We start from the raw sequence: 19,441 nt of genomic DNA on the forward strand, positions 1-19,441 counted from the left end.
AATCCAGCGGTTTGAGGTTTCAGCAGGACTTTCCGGGCAGCTGGCAGCACCCCCTGAACTAGCCTTCAATTTGAACCGACGAGACTCAAGCACCGGGCCGCTGCCAAGTCATTCGGGTTTAGTTTTAACGTTCCTCCGACGAGGTGATGTAAATCAAAGACGGCACGCTGGCAGCACGACCGAATTCCAGCTCTGCGAGATCCTATCAGACGCTCAGCCTAAATTTGTTTCATCCACCCAGGATTTATAAATAGTCCGGAGAAAAGAATGCCTGGCCTAGGCGACTGATCCTATACGGCTTATGTGAAGGAGAAGTATGAAAATTGCCCGGGCGCTAATCAGGATAATGCGGCGCTGGCCTTTAAAGCGCTAATGAACCCTAATTAATCCAAAAACAACACTCTTACGAGCTCACGTTTCCGTAATTTGGACTGGCGAATAAAAAGTATAGGAGAAATGATTCAGCACTGGGGCACGGGCAACCAGATTTGGTTTTTTTTTTTCAGAGCCAGAGTTAATTGCCCATTGTAATCCAGTGATGGATTGTAACACGTTTCCTGAGGCGCGCAAGACGCTATTGAGCTGCAATCAAGGTGATTTGATTAGCACAGTGGTGGCACAGGCTGGTGCCGGTGGGGGTGGGGAAGGAGGGTGTATTGGCGGTTGGGGGTTGGTGGGGGGGCCGCCAATCGCCCAAACGCTGCTGCGTCTTTCCTAAGCTGACGGCTGCCGTGACGGGCGGAATTCAATGACTCAGACTCGCATTGTAAGGGTAGACGTTTGCCTTTCACGTTCTAATTAGACCCTATTAGCACCATTCTGTTTTGTGCATCTAACTAAAATGAAGTTAAGAGTCACTCGCTGTGTGGTGCACATGTTTAATAATCTTAACAGAAAAGTTAAATAAACCATTTGTAAGGAAGCAGTGGAAGACTTCGCTAGGCATTTGTGGGTTTTCTTGATAAATGAACTAAGGATGTGGGGAAAACAGCTATGAATTGTGATTCTTTTGTTGACTCCAAAATCTATTTTTAAATTATTTTATTTCATTTATAATAGCGATGCACCGGTCGATCAACCAGTAACCAGAAATTGGCTGGTTTTTAGCTTTGGCTGGCCGTGACCGATCAACCTTGGACATAACAAGAGTTACGAAAGCGCATTTTTAATGTCTTTATATTGTCAAAAGTTGTACGCGTCTCAGATTTGCCTTTTTTTTACTAATCAGTAAAAATGAAGTTAAACTCTTGTATTTGAAGTTGGTTTGTATTGTTCCAATGCTTTTAAGTGCGAAAACTAATATTAGTTTAATTTATATTCAATTACACTCGTTCAATTCAGTTGTAAAGCTGTTGGATAAAATTAAGGTATAAAACTTGAGTTAAAGATCTGAAAATTCAAAAAATCTGAATATTTATTAAACTATGATACTTACAGAATCGCCAAATTTATTGAATCGGCATCTGGGTCTCGTGACCCTATCGAATAAGGTGCTGACTGGTGATCCCACATCCCTAAAAATGCACACCATCCCATGGTTTTTCAATCCAAATCAAAAAGTGATAGGATACCCTTAAGATTCTCACAACTTTCTGCGCTAACTCGCACCCGGCATATCCTTCCTTCATTCATTCATCTCTCTCTACGCCAACTAAACGAGATCAATCAAGAAGAGAAAATAAATCACAGGCGAACAATAAAGCCTAGGCCACAAGTACTACGCTACATTAAAAGCCATCATACACATTAAGTTTCACGTTGCAGCGCTCGAGCTGCGCCTACAGTGCATTACTTAAACGTACCATCTGCGTTGAAAAAAAAAAAATCAATAAAATCACGCGGAAAAATGAGGTAAGAAATAGAAATATTATCTCGGTTCATGAAAGGACGAATCCTGCCCCACGAGTGCATACAAACAACAAGAAAGAGGGGGCGAGAGCAAAAAAAAAAACTCAAGGATGAATGCGAGAGAAAGATCATCTAATCAAGGACTCCAAAACACTAGTCTCTTCACACCACTTTTGTAATGAGGGTCAACAGCACTTGATGAGAATGAAGAAGAAGGAGGAGGAGGAGGAGGAGGGGGGAGAGAAATTGGCCTTCTTACAGGATTAGAAAGCAAGTCTCGCTTTCACACACTCGTGCCTGCACACACACACTTATTACAGCGCTGAAGCCAAACCTTACTCCTACAGAATAAAAAAAAAAAAAAAAAATCATCATCATAATAATGATAATTAGACGTAGACGTGTATATACATATGGTTCCCATGTTGGCAGCTCGGCGAGTGCGGTGGATTTGTCCGCCTTCGTCTAATTCAGTTAGAGCAACAGTGTTTCCAACAGCGATGAGCCTCTAATCTCTCGCGCGATGGCAGATGGAGACCCTGTCTTCCCAAACTCCAAATCACAATGTGGCCGATTGTCTTGTCATGAGGACAACATGAGGATAACAGGAGGACAACATGCCCGACTCCATCCTCCAGGTGGCAGATCCTTTCGGGTGGGCACGTGCCACAGCTGGCATTTAAACGTGAAATCAGTGTAGCATGGAGGTGACTCTTTGGCACGTGTTTAGACGTATCCCTTCACGACCTTTATGAAAACCGGCGAGGCTGGGCGTGCCGGCTCGATCGACCTTGAAAGGAAACCAGTAAAATTTCCTTTTGAAATATTAACTACAGTCAGAAAACGTCCATGTTTACACGCATGGATTAAATCCACCTTCAGATCCCGAATGTCACGTTCTGTAGACGATCTATGTTTGTATGGGATTCACAGATACAAAGTTTACCCGGGTTTAGTGCCGACGTGACAATGAATCCATCCAGCGTATTCAGCCATTTCAATCCCGCTTGCAAGTTTTTAATTATTTCTGTATTTCCAAAATCCAGGCAGAATTTATATTTACATTTCAGCATTTGGCAGATGCTCTTGTCCAGAGCGACTTAAAATTTGATCTTTTTATACATCCGAGTTAAGGGATTAAGGGCCTTGCACTAGGGCCCAACAGGGGCACCTTGATGGTGCTGGCGGGGTTTAAACCTGGGACCCTCTGGATTGTAACCCAATGCCTCAGTCACTAAGCCAACCCTGCATCCCTAACATTTTTAACTAGAGTGATATTGTACCCGGAAACCGTAGTTTTTTTAAAATAACACAAGACATCCAGGTCTCATCACTGTTTTAACCTGCTTTATTCATGCTGAATATTTACACACTGAGGTCGATTCTCTACCTGTATCTGCGTGTTATTTTGAATACAATGTTTTCTTGTGGGGACACAATGGCGTAGTGGTTAGCACTGTCGCCTCGCACCTCCAGGGTCCGGGTTCGATTCCTGCCTCGGAGTCTGTGTGCATGGAGTTCGCATGTTCTCCCCATGCTTGGTGGGTTTCCGCCGGTTTCCTCCCACGAATACATGCAGATTAGTCTAATTGGTGCTGAAAAAGCCCAAAAGCGGCAACGTCGACCTTCCAATCAGTAACTCTGGTAATCACCACTGCCCCTAATTTTTAGTGCTGCTTTCTTTCCTGACATACAAATATTTTTCTGTAAGTTTTCATTTTAAGTTGGAATACCAACGTTTGAAACTTAGAAGCGTTTTTGTTTTTCTTTTTATAATAAAAGTCCTAAATAATAAAACTAAATCCGGAGGACAGGTTATACTAAAAAAATAAAAATAAAATAAAAACAGCGTGCCTATGATACATTTCAATATCTCATTCAGCTTCAAACCGTTTATTCCATTCTGTCTGCATGAACATTTTTCCAGTCCATCTCTCTCTCTCTCTCTCTTTCTAGTTATTAACAGATGATTAGGATTCATGGAACCTCTAGCTAATGATGAAAGCAATCTCTACTGTGTAAAAAGAAAAAAGGAAAAAAAAATCTGAAGATATGTTTATACACCTGTAAATGCCTCGTTGAAATCTGGACAGCTGAGAATGTGTTTAAAAAGAAAGAAGACAAAAAAAAAAAAACATTGCACAGCAGCGGGCCATCTCCGTATCACGATGTCTCAGGTCTGTAAAATTGATGCCGCGACTGACAGACGTACAATTTTCATAAAGCTCTCTTTCAGTATCTGTAGACTGACATGACAGGGTTGAAAACTCCGTCTCAGCACAGTTCGCACGGCGCCAAGATTGATGGCACCTGGCACAACACGGAACATTCTCCGTATAATCACAATATTTCTCTCATGGCTATTTCCTTTCTATGCAAACACCTTCACACTTAACCTAAAAAAAAGTGAAAACTAAAATAAAACCCCGCTCAGCCGATCCTGAACACGTTCACATGGCGGTTGTTACGCACCGTGTCTTTTGGCGATGCGACACGACGCTGTAACTATGTTTGGTAAGAGGTGCGCCGTTTAAAAAAAAAACTAAGGAGTCAAAACAGGTCAAGGCCTTCATACTGAGACAAATAAAGTCGTGTCAGAAATCTGCACAGATCTGGTGACAGGAGAAAACAATAGTCCTGTGCGCGGCGGAGTAGAAGGGTCACGAGAGGCCAGCGAGGGAAATCACTATGAGCTCTCGGATAGCTTCCTCTTTCTGTTATCCTAGTGTTGGGTGTCATCCTGCAGAAGGCCGGGGTCAGACCTTCTCTTTCACTCTCTCCCTCTCGGTCACTGCTCACACAAGCAACAGGGACTGAGTGAAACTACGATCGAGGAACTGCAGGCCTGTTTCGCAATCTGACGTGTAAATTTGTGAATTAGATTCACTTCCGTTTGATTCGGTTTAAGGCTCATTTAACCTCTTTTTTCTTTCTCTTCTTCATCTTCTTAATAATGTTGACGCGTCAACGTTAATTTTGCTCACCGTTCACGGGTACGTTTGCGTTTTCGGACTCTCCGATACAGCAGGTGGCAGTATCAAGTCGGCTTTTATGGTCATTTTAACCCTATACAGTTTAGTACGCAGTAAAACTGAACAACGTTCCCCCAGGACCAAGCTGCTACATACAACTTAAATTAACGACAAACATTAACAAAACTAACTATCTAATTAATAAACCTAATAAGCTGCCCAAGATGAGACAAGACAGAGTAACATTTTTTAATTAACAGAAAACTATATTAAAAAAAAAGTCCTATATAAACGAGACAACAATGTGCACCTGCAAATGTGCAAACGAGCAACAACATGACATTCCGATACTTCGTGGTAATGATGTAATGAGTTGAGGTGGGAGTTGGAGGAGAAACAAGAAAACAGTAAAACATTCCTTGTAAATGGCAGTGAAGATAGAAAAATATTTTTGTGCACGTTGAGCCACCATTAAACACAACTGAAGAAGAAAACAAGAACGTCAACCTCAACACGAGCGTAATATTATTGATATTTAAAGAAAAAAACAGTCATGACCAACATTTCGCATGCCTTCCTACTGTATCAGCTACGGCCGTGTAGATCAGGGGATGATCTTCGAGGAGACAAACGGCGCTAAAGACATCGCATATGACCAGCGATCTACTTCCGGTCTCGGGTACCACTGGCTTCCGTATCTGATTCGATCTGTGCCGGAGGACACCGCATCGTTCTCAAGAACGGTTGCATGTCAGTTCCCGAGCGTGGATGAACCAGCCTTCACGGTCAAGAAATGATCCCGGGGCGATAATGGAAAAATGCTCATACACATTTAAAGTAAAGATTTAAATTAAACTTTTAATAATCGCAGGTAAATAGCTATTTATCAGGTGATTAAGCGTCATTACTCCTAGTATAAAATAAAGGCATGACCCACATCACATCCAGTCATTCAGTTCCGCTTGCCATAAGAAGTTCTGAAAAAGCACCGGGTGTAAGCTCGGCCGTTATCACTTGACTGCTGCCTAATTAGAAGATCAGGTCGATCTGGTCCAAGCTCCTTAACTTTTTTTCTTTCTTCGCCCTTCGGGTATTTAAGCGAAGAAATTACTGAATTTCCTCTAATATTTATCTGGCTTCCACGTCAATCACTATTCAATACATTAACAATCTGCTGACTGTTAATAAGACTCGTTGAGAATGGTCCAATCACATGAGCCCAAATATTTAAAAACAATATTGATTCGCTAAGAACAAAAGTGGGAGGGTTCAGGGGGCACACTGCTCTGCCCCAAGAATGATTGGAATCCATAGGATGTGCCTACATAGACACTCGTTTGGCCGGTGCCCCGCGTACACGGACACAAATGAGCGTAATACAGGTTCGATTTTTTTTTTTATTATTGTAAATAAATTATATTAAGAAATACAGGGAAATATTGTGACTAAATGCCTTTATTTTATCATTAAAATAAAAAATTATCATTATGTTAAATATTTACATGTTAAAGTAGCATTTTTCTCTGCCTAACTTTATTTTTTAACTTTTATTGACCGGCCGCCACTCATCAAAACTTTTTTAGCAGTAGGGATTGGATGGTATATTTTTTTCTCTTGACACAATTAGATTCACAATATGAGACGATACAATCAGTTCACTGGTAATGCATGATATATACTGCTTTACTCCCATTTCTATTTTAATTATTTTTCACCACCACTGGTTTCCCTTTACTTTTCTTCACCGGCTCTGGTGAAATGGTCGTGATGAGGCGCCACACTTTGTGACAGGATCGAGAGTCATGTGGGAAAGGGTGCACACCTATAGCAGCCTTGGACCACACCCCTTTTACCACAAACTCTTTTTTTTTCTTGCTCCAAGCACTTTTTTGGGAGTGGAGTTAAAAGTGAAATGCTTTAACATTTTGAAGGTTTTTCATCGTGAAGGTTTTGCCATCACATTATTTGTTCACTTCACATGCATACAGAGTTAGCGCGAAGGATACATCGTAAGCAATTTAATTGGTTATTATTTTTGCCAATTATTTGTTGCACTCTTTGTGTAGTTGTAGTTGTGTAGTAAAAAGTTGTGACTTTTTGTGTAGTAATGCATCAAATTTCTATATTTTTTTCCCACCCTTCACTACTTCGCTTAAAATCACTGGGCATACCGAAACCCTAATTGCCACTTTATCAAAACAATATAACGTGCATATTTTTTGCCATATCGCCCAGCCCTACTTGGCGATGTTAAAAAGTTCAGCATTAATACTGGAACACGCTACATTTCACATTGCAATACTAACGACAAAAATGTCGAGAACTGTACAGTTTTTGTCACTGTATGCATTATTAGAAGAAAAAAAAGACTTGACAAAATGTTTTTTTTTTTTTTTTTTTTAATAAATACTACCATTTTCCCAACTTCTACACAACGAACACACAATCTAACGCCTACGTCATGATCCAGCAAAGCAGGTTATGTCTTTACCCCGTCCTTATCGCTTTCATCAGCATGTGCGGGGCTCAGCCGCATAACCTTTTCCTGCCATATATTTTGGAAGCGAAAGAAGAATCCACCTGTCTGCGGCAAGGCAAAACAAAAGATCTCATTAAAGATATGAGCGAAGACTGATCTATCTTTCAGTATGGAAAGAGTAAGGCAGGGAGGGTGAGAAAGAACGAGGGTGAGCGGGAGGCTGGGAAAGTTCTAGAAAAAGAGAGAGAGAAATAACCAGACAGAGTGACTAAGAGACGAGAGACAGGGCGAGTGAGCAGAGACAGTAGCTATTGTTTAGTGATCACCACCTCCAGTGCCTCCACATGTCATCTCCACTCAGAGTTTGCTGTCAGGATGAGGCCGTGTTTGATCCCATCATGGAAAGGCTGACAAAACCAACAGTAGGGACTGCCGATCTGACTTCCAACCCTGGAATAACGTGGAGGCCCTACAGAAACGAGGCATCACCGTAGAGTCTAGACGACTAAACGACCTCGGCGTGAACGGCTGCCAGAATCAGTGAGGTCACACCGCCTTTAGCGTCGCGCTCGGACCAGGACTGCGTGCTGATTCAAGAGAGAACCATACGGCCGAGTAGACACCACCGAAGACATGATTCATCCTCCGTTCACTAATGACTTAATCACTCGTTTCTCATTAATCACGCCTTTGCCGAGCAGACTTTATGCATGTTCGTGTTTTTTTTCTTTCCCCCGCAAAATGATTACTTTTTCAGGAAGTTCACAAAAGCCCTCAATATTTCCACCCGCCCCCAGATGTCCTCAAAATGATAATTAAAGACGGGAAGCTAATCCGTGCGTTAGAGCACGACCACAAAACGGTGATACCAAACCCGTGAATAAAACGTTCATCTCCATAAAAGGCAAAAAGTTGCGGATCGTGATTTGTGGTCTTTGCATTTTACTGTATGAAGCCACTTTCTATTTCGGTCCAAGAGATCATATTGTTGCCATGTAATTTACTGGACGTCGAGGGGGCACGCTGCTCTGAGCTCACTCGAGTGCCATCCACTTAGGCTCCTGTGTGGTCCGAACCGAGCGGATTCTCATAACATAGCCAAATGTAGGCAAGGGTGACCGCGGCGTGCGTTCTGCAGAGCGCAGTTTAACCTCGATAATGGAAAATGTAAAAAGGTGAAAACCACGACTCGGAAAACAACACTGTAAAATGTTTTATTTTATTTTTTTAGAAATGGTACAAATGAACACTGTCAGAATGCCTACTTGAACATAAGAGACAAATATGTAGACTAAACTGAGCAGGGTAGAAACTACTCTACAGTTCTTTACCTTACTTAAAAGGTTCGTAAATTTCATACAGTTTGCTTAACTTTTATTATTTTTGATTCATAATAATGATAACCAGATATACGATTCCTCCTTAGTTAAAGTTTACTTTCAACAGCCCCAGCCATACAATCCACTGATTAATTTAGGTTTCCTGCCACAGCATCAACCCTGACCTCCACATATTAATTTCCTATTTTTTTATTAATAATCTTATTTACCTGCGCACAGACTAGTGTCGCGTAATTAATTGCATAAACAGCGGAATCACAATATGGACCTGTGCAATTATTGAATTGCAAAAAGCTGAAATTTATTAAAGATAATACTAATTTGTTTTACAATAATTAAAGCATTTGTTTATGTTTATCTCATTTTGAAAAATAAATATTGGAACAGCATGGTGCATCATTGCTTAAATCACTATTTAAATGACAATCGATTGATAATGATTTTTCTAGCGCAGGGCACCGACTCACTCGCCCTCGCACAGACCCTCCTGTGAACAGCCCCACCCCAATTCATGTTGCTGACCTGCCGATTTACGCAAAGTCTCCTAAAACAGCAGTTTGTACCAGAGCTCCGCCTGAAAATAAAAACATGAAGGAAAATGAAGTGGCGTGTAAACAAGTAGGTAACTTCAATTAAATCGTGAGGACCAGAGAGTGGGTGCGACCTTTGGGTGCAATAACATAAGGGAACAATGAGCCTGACAACCGATAAACATTACAGGTCAGGTTTGTTTGTTCTTATTCTCATTCTCCAAACTAATTTCGTAGTTAATGAGGAGCAATTTAAATTTGCATCATTCACAATTCTATAAATTCTAGAACTCGTCGGTTAGTAATCCAACTAGTAAAGTACTAATACAGGTAGTCTCCAACTTACAAATCTCCACAGATACAAAACGGACCTCGGCTCTATGCACATTTATAGATGCAAAAAAACATTTACAATTATATACAATATTTTTAGTGTGTAAGTGAATAAATAAAATGTCCAAAGTCCGGTATATTATGTGTGTGTGTTTTGGGTGTACGAGTCGGCCTCACCGGTTTCAATAAATCAGTACAGATGGAGAATGATCCTAATTTCGGAAAATCCTCAACAAAACAGACTTCACAGTCCAATACAGTGGAAAACAGCTCTGAGCTTTACAACACTTATTGTATTTGCGTGTGTACACACACACACAATTATTATTAGGGCCCAAGCACTATGACATTGGTCCTATATCATCTTAGTGAGTGAAGGGCCCTACTGTTTTGTCATGGGCTCAACTCAGCAGGACGTTAGTTATTTTGGGTCGTTTGCAAAACCCACCTAGAGTGACGACATAGTGTAAAGTTTGTTTTTTTTTCTAGCATCTGGGGCTTTTTGGAGATCTAAACATAAAATTCCCAGCTTTCTCTAAAATGATGTCTTAAATGTGCATTGTTGCAGATTTGCTTTTGATGGCTTTCCTTTAAGTCATAAATAATAAACCTTTCACAAAACGAGTACTAAACTCATCTATGCAACTGAAATAAACAAGCAATGTCAACTTGACGACGCAATCCGCATAACCCAGTGTGTAACTAATCGCTAATAATATTTAAATTCAATAAATCTAAGCTCAAACTAGCAAGGCTTCTTTATACACAAGCTTATACATTCATTCCTGCCGGATATGAACTTTTTTTTAATGAATCACATGCTTTATTTCGTGTAAACGCTCCTCACATGCACGACTTGATAGCAAATAAATTTGTTTGCATGTGGCATGAATAATGCAGACGTTTCTAGCTCAGCTGTGTCTATATTTATAATTTACGATCCTGTTTGATTATTAATAATGCCGTGTATAAATACTACAGTCTTATAGTCAGTGTTGGATTATTAGTAATGCTAACACACAAACAAAAATAAATAGAAGTTTGGCCTAGTTACATTTTAATCAGTGCAAAATTCATGCTAATATTGCGTTTTCCATCAATTATTAGCAATTTCATACAAAAATGATGCAAAAGTTGTGGATTTGTCAGAACTTGCACGATAGAATCATTTAAGGAAATAAAAACGGACAAAGTCATCAAACTCAAGTCAATCAACTGCTTTAAAAACCAACACAGAATCCACAACAACCGAGTAAACATACGCAAGAAAACAACCGCTGCGTCTCGACTTTAATTTGCTATTTAACCGCGAGCTGTACGTTACTAGCCATTAAAGCTTCTGACCTCAATTGAACAGTAAATTGTTGCTGATCTGCTATCACCCGCTTTCTATTTCAGGTCCTCACAGTACCAACAGTCACACGGTGGTGTTTAACATACAATGTGCCGCTTGCAACAGGGACGCCAGCCGAATTAGATTTCACAGTATATGCACAAGATGTCAAGGTGTGACGCATGCACATACTCAGCGAGTGAGCTAGCGCAAAAGATTAAGAGAGATGAGTCAGTGGTTTTTTTTCTTTTTTTTTTTGCAAGTTACCGATACATCATCACCATAAAACTCTGATTCACCTACCGCGTCAATTTCAAAGGCCAGACTTGGTGTTAGCGCTGCTTTCGGCAGAATCCTCGCTGCCTACAGCGGGTCGAGAGCTTAAAAATAAATAAATAAATAAATAAAAATGGTCCAGTTGTTTTCTTTTACTCATTTCAAGACTGGATTTGTCGGCTAACACGCAAGATAAGATGAATGTGGAGGGGAAAAAATGCTAGGAAATGTGCATTGACCGACAAATGTAGGCGACTTCAAAAGGAAAAAAAATAATAATTCAAAAATTATATATTCAAATATAATTTAATTAATAATAATTTAAAATAATTATGATAATAAATACAGGTACAGGATTACGACTGCCGATGCCTATTGTTCGATAAAAAGGATTATAGACAAAAGGATTCTATGTTCACTGTACTTTAATATTTAGCCTTTATCCATAGCAATGGTGTCAGATTGGTTTCCCTCCCACATGGTGTTTTTTTTTTTTTTTTAACTCCCTCCAGACTGCAAAAATGACCTTGGGCTGTAAAAATAATTTAGTTCAGATATTATTTAGTTACAGTTTGCAATGGTTTATTAAATCTGATGGTTTTTAAAACATGATTGAAACAGAAGCGGTTGATCTGGTGGATCTCAACGTAACGTGGCTCTTTCAACATAATGCAAATGTGTGAGAGAAATCTTTACATTCAGGGACACCTGTATTGGATTCTTTTTCTTGTGCTGCACTACGAAATGAATAAAACATTTCAGGCACAAAAAGTGGTTAGCACGGCCGCCTCGCACCTCCACGGTAGAGGGTTCGATTCCCGCCTTGGGGTCTGCGTGCCTGGTATTGTAGGTTTACTCCGGGTACACCAGTTTCCTCCCACAGTCCAAAGACATGCAGATCAGTTTAACCGGCATTTCCTAAATCGCCCAAAGTGTGTGTGTGTGTACACCCGCCTCGTGCCCAATGTCTCTTAGGATAGGCTCCAGGAACCCCACAACCTTGTACAGGATAAGCGGTATAGAAACTGAATGAATGATATTTATACACATACTCTACATATATACATGTCATAACTAAATCACTTCAGATGACTAGACGATTTGAAACAAAGTGAACATTTGAATCCCAGACTAAACACTGTGATCCTGGACCAAAACCGGAATCACGCTGTACTGCCAGGTCTGCGGTTTTTCCAGGGAAATACAGATTTTTTTTTTTAACTGCTGCCTCAGACCAATTTTTTTGTCTCGGCTTAGAAGTTCAGCACTAATTATAATTATACGCTACATAAAATTAATACACATTAAAAAAAATGACCAGCTAAAATTATAAAAATTTATTATTATAAGACTACAAAGCATTTCTACTATACGCAATATGCATCAGGATATATCTAGTTTTGCTAACAAACTGCGAGCTACACAGTAGTGCTACATTTAAACCCGACGTCTAACACTCAGACGAAGCCCGTTAATAGTTTTACAGCAGTTGGGCTTAATATGAAAAAAATGCAATATAAAAACTTAATATGGATACCCCTAAATACCCCGGTACTGGTGCCTTTCTGCCACGGCTTAATTGACCTTCTTATATGATTAAATCAGGCGAGCTGGCCTTGGGGTCCCCATGATCCCCTCACCTTTTACTGATAGTCTACACTGCTGTGTAAAAGTTAGAGCTGATAAGTGAATATTACTCCAAGTTCTGCATCAGTGATTTGATAAAGTTATTCTCAAAGCTAGTTTTTACATCTAATAATCATAAAAATAGTCATTTAGGATCCTCTTAACTAAACTGGTTCTTAAAAAAAAAAAAAAAAAACACAATCGATAAATCAATACTTATTGTTTGAATAGATATTGTAGTGTGGTGTTCTAAATCTAAACCATCTAAAGATGTGTCTTCGCATGCACAAGGACAAAACTACTCGGATGTGTCCGGCATCCAAACCAGGAAATCTGTTCTGACATAATTAACTTTATATAATGTTTTATCTCAATGATGTTATTATACACTCCAGATAAACGGCATCGTTTATGCTCTTGGGTCGTAACCTGTTGTTCTGCGGAGATGAAAATCTTTTTAAAGAGGAGAATAATTGGCAATCTTGTAATCAAAGTCTTGCAATTTAATTGCATAATTGCTTTCATATACACCAACAAAGGAAAGAAAAGAAAAAACAACAACAACAACAAACAAACATCTCCTCTGGTTCCTATAGCGGTTCAATGCAAACCCTTATAGTGCAAGACACCCACACACACACACACACACACACACACGAGATCTTTCTCTCTGCCCTCTCGTTTACAAAGGAAGCCTGAAGTCACCAGGGATCTCCTGGCAGATCTCATCCAGCGTGGATATTACAGGAGTACTGTTACACAAAGCATCGATACTTTCGCAATACTACTCTGTGTGTGTGTTGTATTCTGCCTGTAGACATGCTAATTTGACTCGAATTGGCACCGCCACACAAGGAAATCACGCATGGCCTTTATCAAGCAAATAGGCTAGTTAGCAGAAGTGCTTGTGAACGGTCGGCTGGTCACATTTAAATAAGCTTTACAGCGCGGTACACCGCGGCATTGTCGAACGCTTGAACCTGACTGGTACATTATAACTGGTTTACTGTAAATGAAAACATGACCTTTGGTTAGTTACACAAAGATTCCACTACATTAAAGATTTAATTAACTAGTAAAAGTATGACGTATTGTTCACAGACTAATATCAATGTTGTAAACGGAATAAACAACTTCGTGATATGCCGTTACACCGCGTCTACAGTCCACGTCATGGTACCAGGTCACGTCAAATAATGCAACCTTATTCTCGATTCTTTTCCTAAATAGTTTTACTCATTACTTATAATAATAATAATAATTAATATTATTATTATAATAATGATAATATTAGTAATGCATGGTCCACTCATCTTATTTTAAATTAATGTTATATTTATAACAAACGAAGCAATAAATATGGTATAAATGATAAACGCTTGACTTTTTCTCTTTTTATTTACAGCGCCATTTTGGCATCATACATACAGTAGATCTTAGAAGAAAAAAGAAAATCTGATGCAGGAAAATAGAAATGTCACAAAGGCCAAGTCCTATCCTAAACCTTTACTTGTTCTCTTATTAGCTGTCATGCGTACTGTTACAAATATACAGAGTGCTATGATAATCTATACAGTGTTAAAGACATCTTGTTCACAATGACGCTAGTGTTATATTATGCAGTTGTATAGCTGAAAAACCAGATGTTGATGTAATAACCCGTACATCAAGATCTCTCACGTGACATAAAATTAACCATGATCAGTCGACACCACATGCATATCAGCAACATGTCTTTCCAAGATAAAAACAATTTAAATAACAATTTAAGGTTCTCGAGAGTGGGTAGGTGGCTAACACGTGGCCCAGGTTCAAGTCTCACTCATCGAACAGACCGCGACTACTTCACCCCGTGCGCCGGTCCCAAACCCAGGATAAACCAAGGATAGAAATGTCACAAAGAAACCTGAATTCTGGCCTGATTAGCCCCAAAACATTGATGATGAGCTAAAAGATAAGTAAAAAACAAACAAACCCTATGCTATACTATACTAATAAAAAGCTCTGCATGCGAATGTAATATCAAGATCTATTCTGCACCATGCTTATAATATTATATATATAAAATATTATAAACATGGTGTGATATATATATATATATATACACATACACACACACACACATACACTTACTCATCCCGACCCAGGATAAACTGAGGATGGATGCGTCACAAAGCATATACCACTCATATATATATATATATCATCTATACATTATATGCTGTATACAGGGTCGCGAGGGGCCTAAAGCCTAGCCCGGGAGACTCAGGTACACCACAAGTTACTAGCATCTCGTTTTTATAAGCCATTGTTGTGTGTATACAGATGTAGAATACATCACTAGAATCACTGTGCCCGAGATGACTTTAACAGGGTGTATCCTGAGTGCCTAAGTACTAAAGGGTGCCAACATGCAAACTCAATGCACACAAACCCCGAGACGGGAATCGAACCCGGACCCTGGAGGTGCAAGGCGACAGTGCTAACCACTACGCATAGATTTATATTTTGTTCCCCAGATTGAAAGCACAACCCTAGTTTCAATAAAAAAATTCAGACACCACTTCATACAGACCATGAGCTATATATATATATATATATATATATATATATATATATATATATATTTATATATACACACACACACACATGATGTATACTGTATATGGAAATTACTATCAAGCAAGCATAAACAATATAATCACGTGCCATGAGGTCGTACAGATGTGATCTGGAAGGATAAGAAGGTGAGGATGAGGAGCAGGCAGGGGAACGGGAACAGACCGGGGAACAGTGAACGCAGCACAGCAGCCTTTAGTGTGGTTAATTGGTTAGACGAGCGTCACGGCTTCAGATGCTGCATCTAATTAAATTAAATCAAACGAAGACGCACGAAATGGGGGGATTTTAAATGAAAACACAAGTTTGCATACAAGGCAGGAGGAGGAACAAGGGGTGTAAAATATTTTTTTTTTAAATAATAGCAAGGCTTGAAATGGATCAGGCTAATGCAATATTAATGTGTGTGTGTGTGTGTGTGTCGGGAGGATTGGAAAGAATGAGAGAAAAACACACATGCACCCATACAATGTGATGTGCCAGGCTGTGTCTGGGATATGCATTAAAGAATAAAAGAAAGAAATGCACAAGCGTGATTTTATCGCCTCCTTTGTTCCGCGCGCACGCACGCGCCCCGGTTTAAGCATTCGTGCACAAGCGTATTCATATTTTTTTTCCATGCACCACGAATGCACAAGCATGCCGAGGCTGTGTGTGTGTGTGTATGTGTGTGAAGGATCCGGAGCAGGCAGCCATGCACAACAGCATCACAGAGTGTAAAAGATTAAAGAAATCAAGAATTACAACAACAACAAAAAAAAAAAGATGCACGAGAGGCACGAGCAGCAGCGCTCGCGCGCGTGTGTGTATATATATATATATATGTGTGTGCATTTCCAGGCTCGCGCGCACCTACCTGTGTTCAAAGTGCAACAGTTAGATCCAGAGCTCTTCTCCCAAAAAAAAAACAACAACACAATCCGGGATAGACCGCGCTTTTTTTCCCCCAGTGTTTAAAAATCTTATTTTAAATCGCGCCTTTCTCCTTTGGTGTCCGTGAGAAAGAATAAAACCCCAAAAAAAGGACACCCAAACCAGAGCTCAGGGTTCTCACCGCGCCGCAGATCTCATCACCCCGAGAAAACCGTGTCGCTTTCTCTCCACGAGCCCGGGGTCGGCGGCTGCTGGCCCTTTAAATGGACCGAACCAACTCCTCAGCAGGGGAGACGCTTTTCTTCTGACGCGCTAAATATCACCTACACAGGATTGTTCAAAAATATGGTTTACTCATTTCGTTTAGATATAGTACTATTTATTGTTTGTAGCATCAACGCTCAGATAATTTGTACAATTACACGTTTTTAGGAATATTCCCATTGAGAAAAAACACCCCCACGCTGGCCATGGTTTAAGCCCGCCCTTCAGCTAGTATTTTTCTACCAACCCAGATGTTAGATGATGAACGCTGTGTGTGTGTGTGTGTGTGTGTGTGTGGTATAAAAAAAACTATGGTCATACTTCTTACATGCAAAACAAACAAATTTATAAAATTAAATTATATAATTTCATTTTATATATATATATATATATATATACAGTATATATACTATTATAAATAATCCTAATGTTTGCAGGTTTGCATTATGGGATGTAATAATAAATTATTTTAAGGTGGTGACTGAGCACTGTCGTCTTGCACCACCTTGGTTGAGAGTTCGATTCCCGCCCCGGGTTCATGTGCATAAAGTTTGCACGTTCTCCCAGTGCATGCTGGGGTTCCTCCTGGTACTCCGGTTTTCTCCCACACTTATGCAAAAGCATGCAGATTAGGATAATTGGAAATCCCAAATGTGTGAATATGCGTATAAGTGTGTGTGTGTGTGTGTGTGTGTGTGTGTGTGTGCCCTGCGATGGATGGATTGGCACCTTGTCCAGTCTCCTGGGATAGGCTCCAGGCTCCAGGCCAAACCTGTATACGTGATGAAGCAGTATACAGTAGGCGATGAGTGAGTGAGTGAGTAAATCTAAGGTTTTGCATTATGATTATTCAACGATGAAGGAACATTACAGTTCAGCAAAAATCGTCTGTTCGCAAGGCCTAGCTTCTTAAGGAGTTGGGGTCAAAGTGCAGGGTTAGCCATGATTCAGAACCCCTGGAGCAAAAAGGGTTAAGCACCTTGCTTAAGATCTCAACACTGGCAGCGTGGCAGCTCGGGCTTGAACTCCTGACCTACTGCAGCCGTAACCCAGTAAGTTAACCACTGACTCACCAATGCCCTCGGAACAAATTTGTCAAACACAGTGCCCCTCTGTTAGAAATTATGCACTCAAGCTTCCCACATTTTGGGGAATTCGCAAGGGTCAGAGCATGAGACCTGGGTTGGTGAAAAAAAATGATCATGGGCTCACACCTGTTAGGTGAAATGTGCACTTAAGTGGGAACCTTTGTTTCATAAAGGCTGATATGAATACAAGGTGACCCCACAGTCTCCAGAAATAGTGGAAATTAATACGCACATTATAATCTTAATTTCCAAAAAATGAAGAATCCTCTATGTGATTCCGGATTTGTTTTACTAACACATATGCATTTGAAGTCTTTTTTACATACAACTTGGCCAAATACATTTAAAATGAACATTTTCACAATTCCTGTCATTTAATTGTAGTAAAAATTCCCTGGCTTAGGTCAATTACGATCACTACTTTATGTGAAATGTGACATGTTAGAATAATGGTAGAGAGAGAGAGAGAGAGAGAGAGAGAGAGAGAGAGAGATTTCAGCTTTTATTTCTTTCATGATATTCCCAGTGGGTCAAAAGTTTTCATACACTTAGTTATTATTTGGTAATATTGCCTTTAACTGGTTGAACTTGGGTCAGACGTTTCAGGTTGCCTTCTACAAGCTTCTCACCTTCTTACAATAAGTTGCTGGAAATTTAGCTCATTCCTTCTGACAAAATTGGAGAAACTGATTAAGGTTTGTAGGTCTCCTTGCTCTAACATGTTTTTTTTTTCTCAGTTCTGCTCACAAATGTTCTCTTAGACTGAAGTCAGGGCAACTTCAATAGCTCTACTTTATTGTCTTTAAGCCGATTTTTTTAAAACAACTTTGGAAATATGCTTGGCGTCATTGTTCATTTAGTAGAACCGTGATCTACCTTCCTGGCTTGAGGTGTTGCTTCAATATATCAACATACTCTACAGTACCTTCTTTATAACGCCATCTATTTTGAAAAGTGCACCAGTCCATCCTGGAGCAAACCACTATCAAAACATAATGCACCCATCCCCATGCTTTTTTCCTCCAGACATAACGATGGACATTATTGTCCAAAAAATTTAGTTTAATCAGAAAAGAGGACATTTCTCCCAAAAAGTAGGAACTTTGTCCCCATGTACAGCTGCAAACCTGGCATTATTTGGTAAAGACTATCTAAATAAAATACACCTTATATAGGGTGGCAAAAAAGTCTCGATCCATAGGAATCCTTTCTTATATGAAATACAGTATCATATTTTTCTTTGTACCGTAGTGGTTCATAACTTCCTCCCAAGGATTCCTCTGGGCTTTCCGGTTTTCTCCCATTTTCATGCAAAGACATGCAGATAAAGCTAATTGGCATTCCCAAATTGCCTGTAGTGTGTGTATGTTGACTGAAGGGCTTACCACAGTCCTAAAAATGGGAATCCATACAATGGTTACCATGGGCCTCCATGGCCCCATGTTAAACTACAGAGCTTTCTAGATGGATGCATGGAGCCAAGATGGCATCATTGGATGACGATGGAACAGAACCCGACCTAGCACCCCTTGACTTTTTTTTTCAGGCTGATCTATCAGTTGATTCCAACCAATCGTTTCACTAAATAAGTATATCATCTCTGTGTGAAACATCATCAGTTCTGATACATTAAGACATATTTAACGTTCCACATGTGCCATGATGTCATTTGTTGTAATTTATATTTGCAGTTAATATTTTTACCAACTGATCACAATTTTCAGGTACCCTTGAGTAATATAAACAAAATCTGAACCATTCCGGAAGACATTTTGCTAGTGTGTTAATCTCCCCTATTTGTGGAGACACCTTATATAATCATCTTTTTAAAGCTAAATGAGACTTGCATTCTCATTATTA

General features: G+C 39.8%; 1 protein-coding gene across 1 annotated transcript in view; it reads right to left on the reverse strand.

The window, feature by feature from the left end:
* The window catches only part of plxna3 (plexin A3), a 197,361-nt gene extending 180,919 nt beyond the window's left edge, over nucleotides 1-16,442 (reverse strand). The window contains exon 1 of the mRNA XM_053503619.1: nucleotides 16,213-16,442. The gene's annotated coding sequence lies outside the window, so the exon portion shown is untranslated. The remainder of the gene's footprint in view (nucleotides 1-16,212) is intronic.
* Nucleotides 16,443-19,441: the final 2,999 nt, after the last annotated feature.

This window comes from Clarias gariepinus, chromosome 9, assembly GCF_024256425.1.
Source record: "Clarias gariepinus isolate MV-2021 ecotype Netherlands chromosome 9, CGAR_prim_01v2, whole genome shotgun sequence".
Taxonomy (NCBI): domain Eukaryota; kingdom Metazoa; phylum Chordata; class Actinopteri; order Siluriformes; family Clariidae; genus Clarias; species Clarias gariepinus.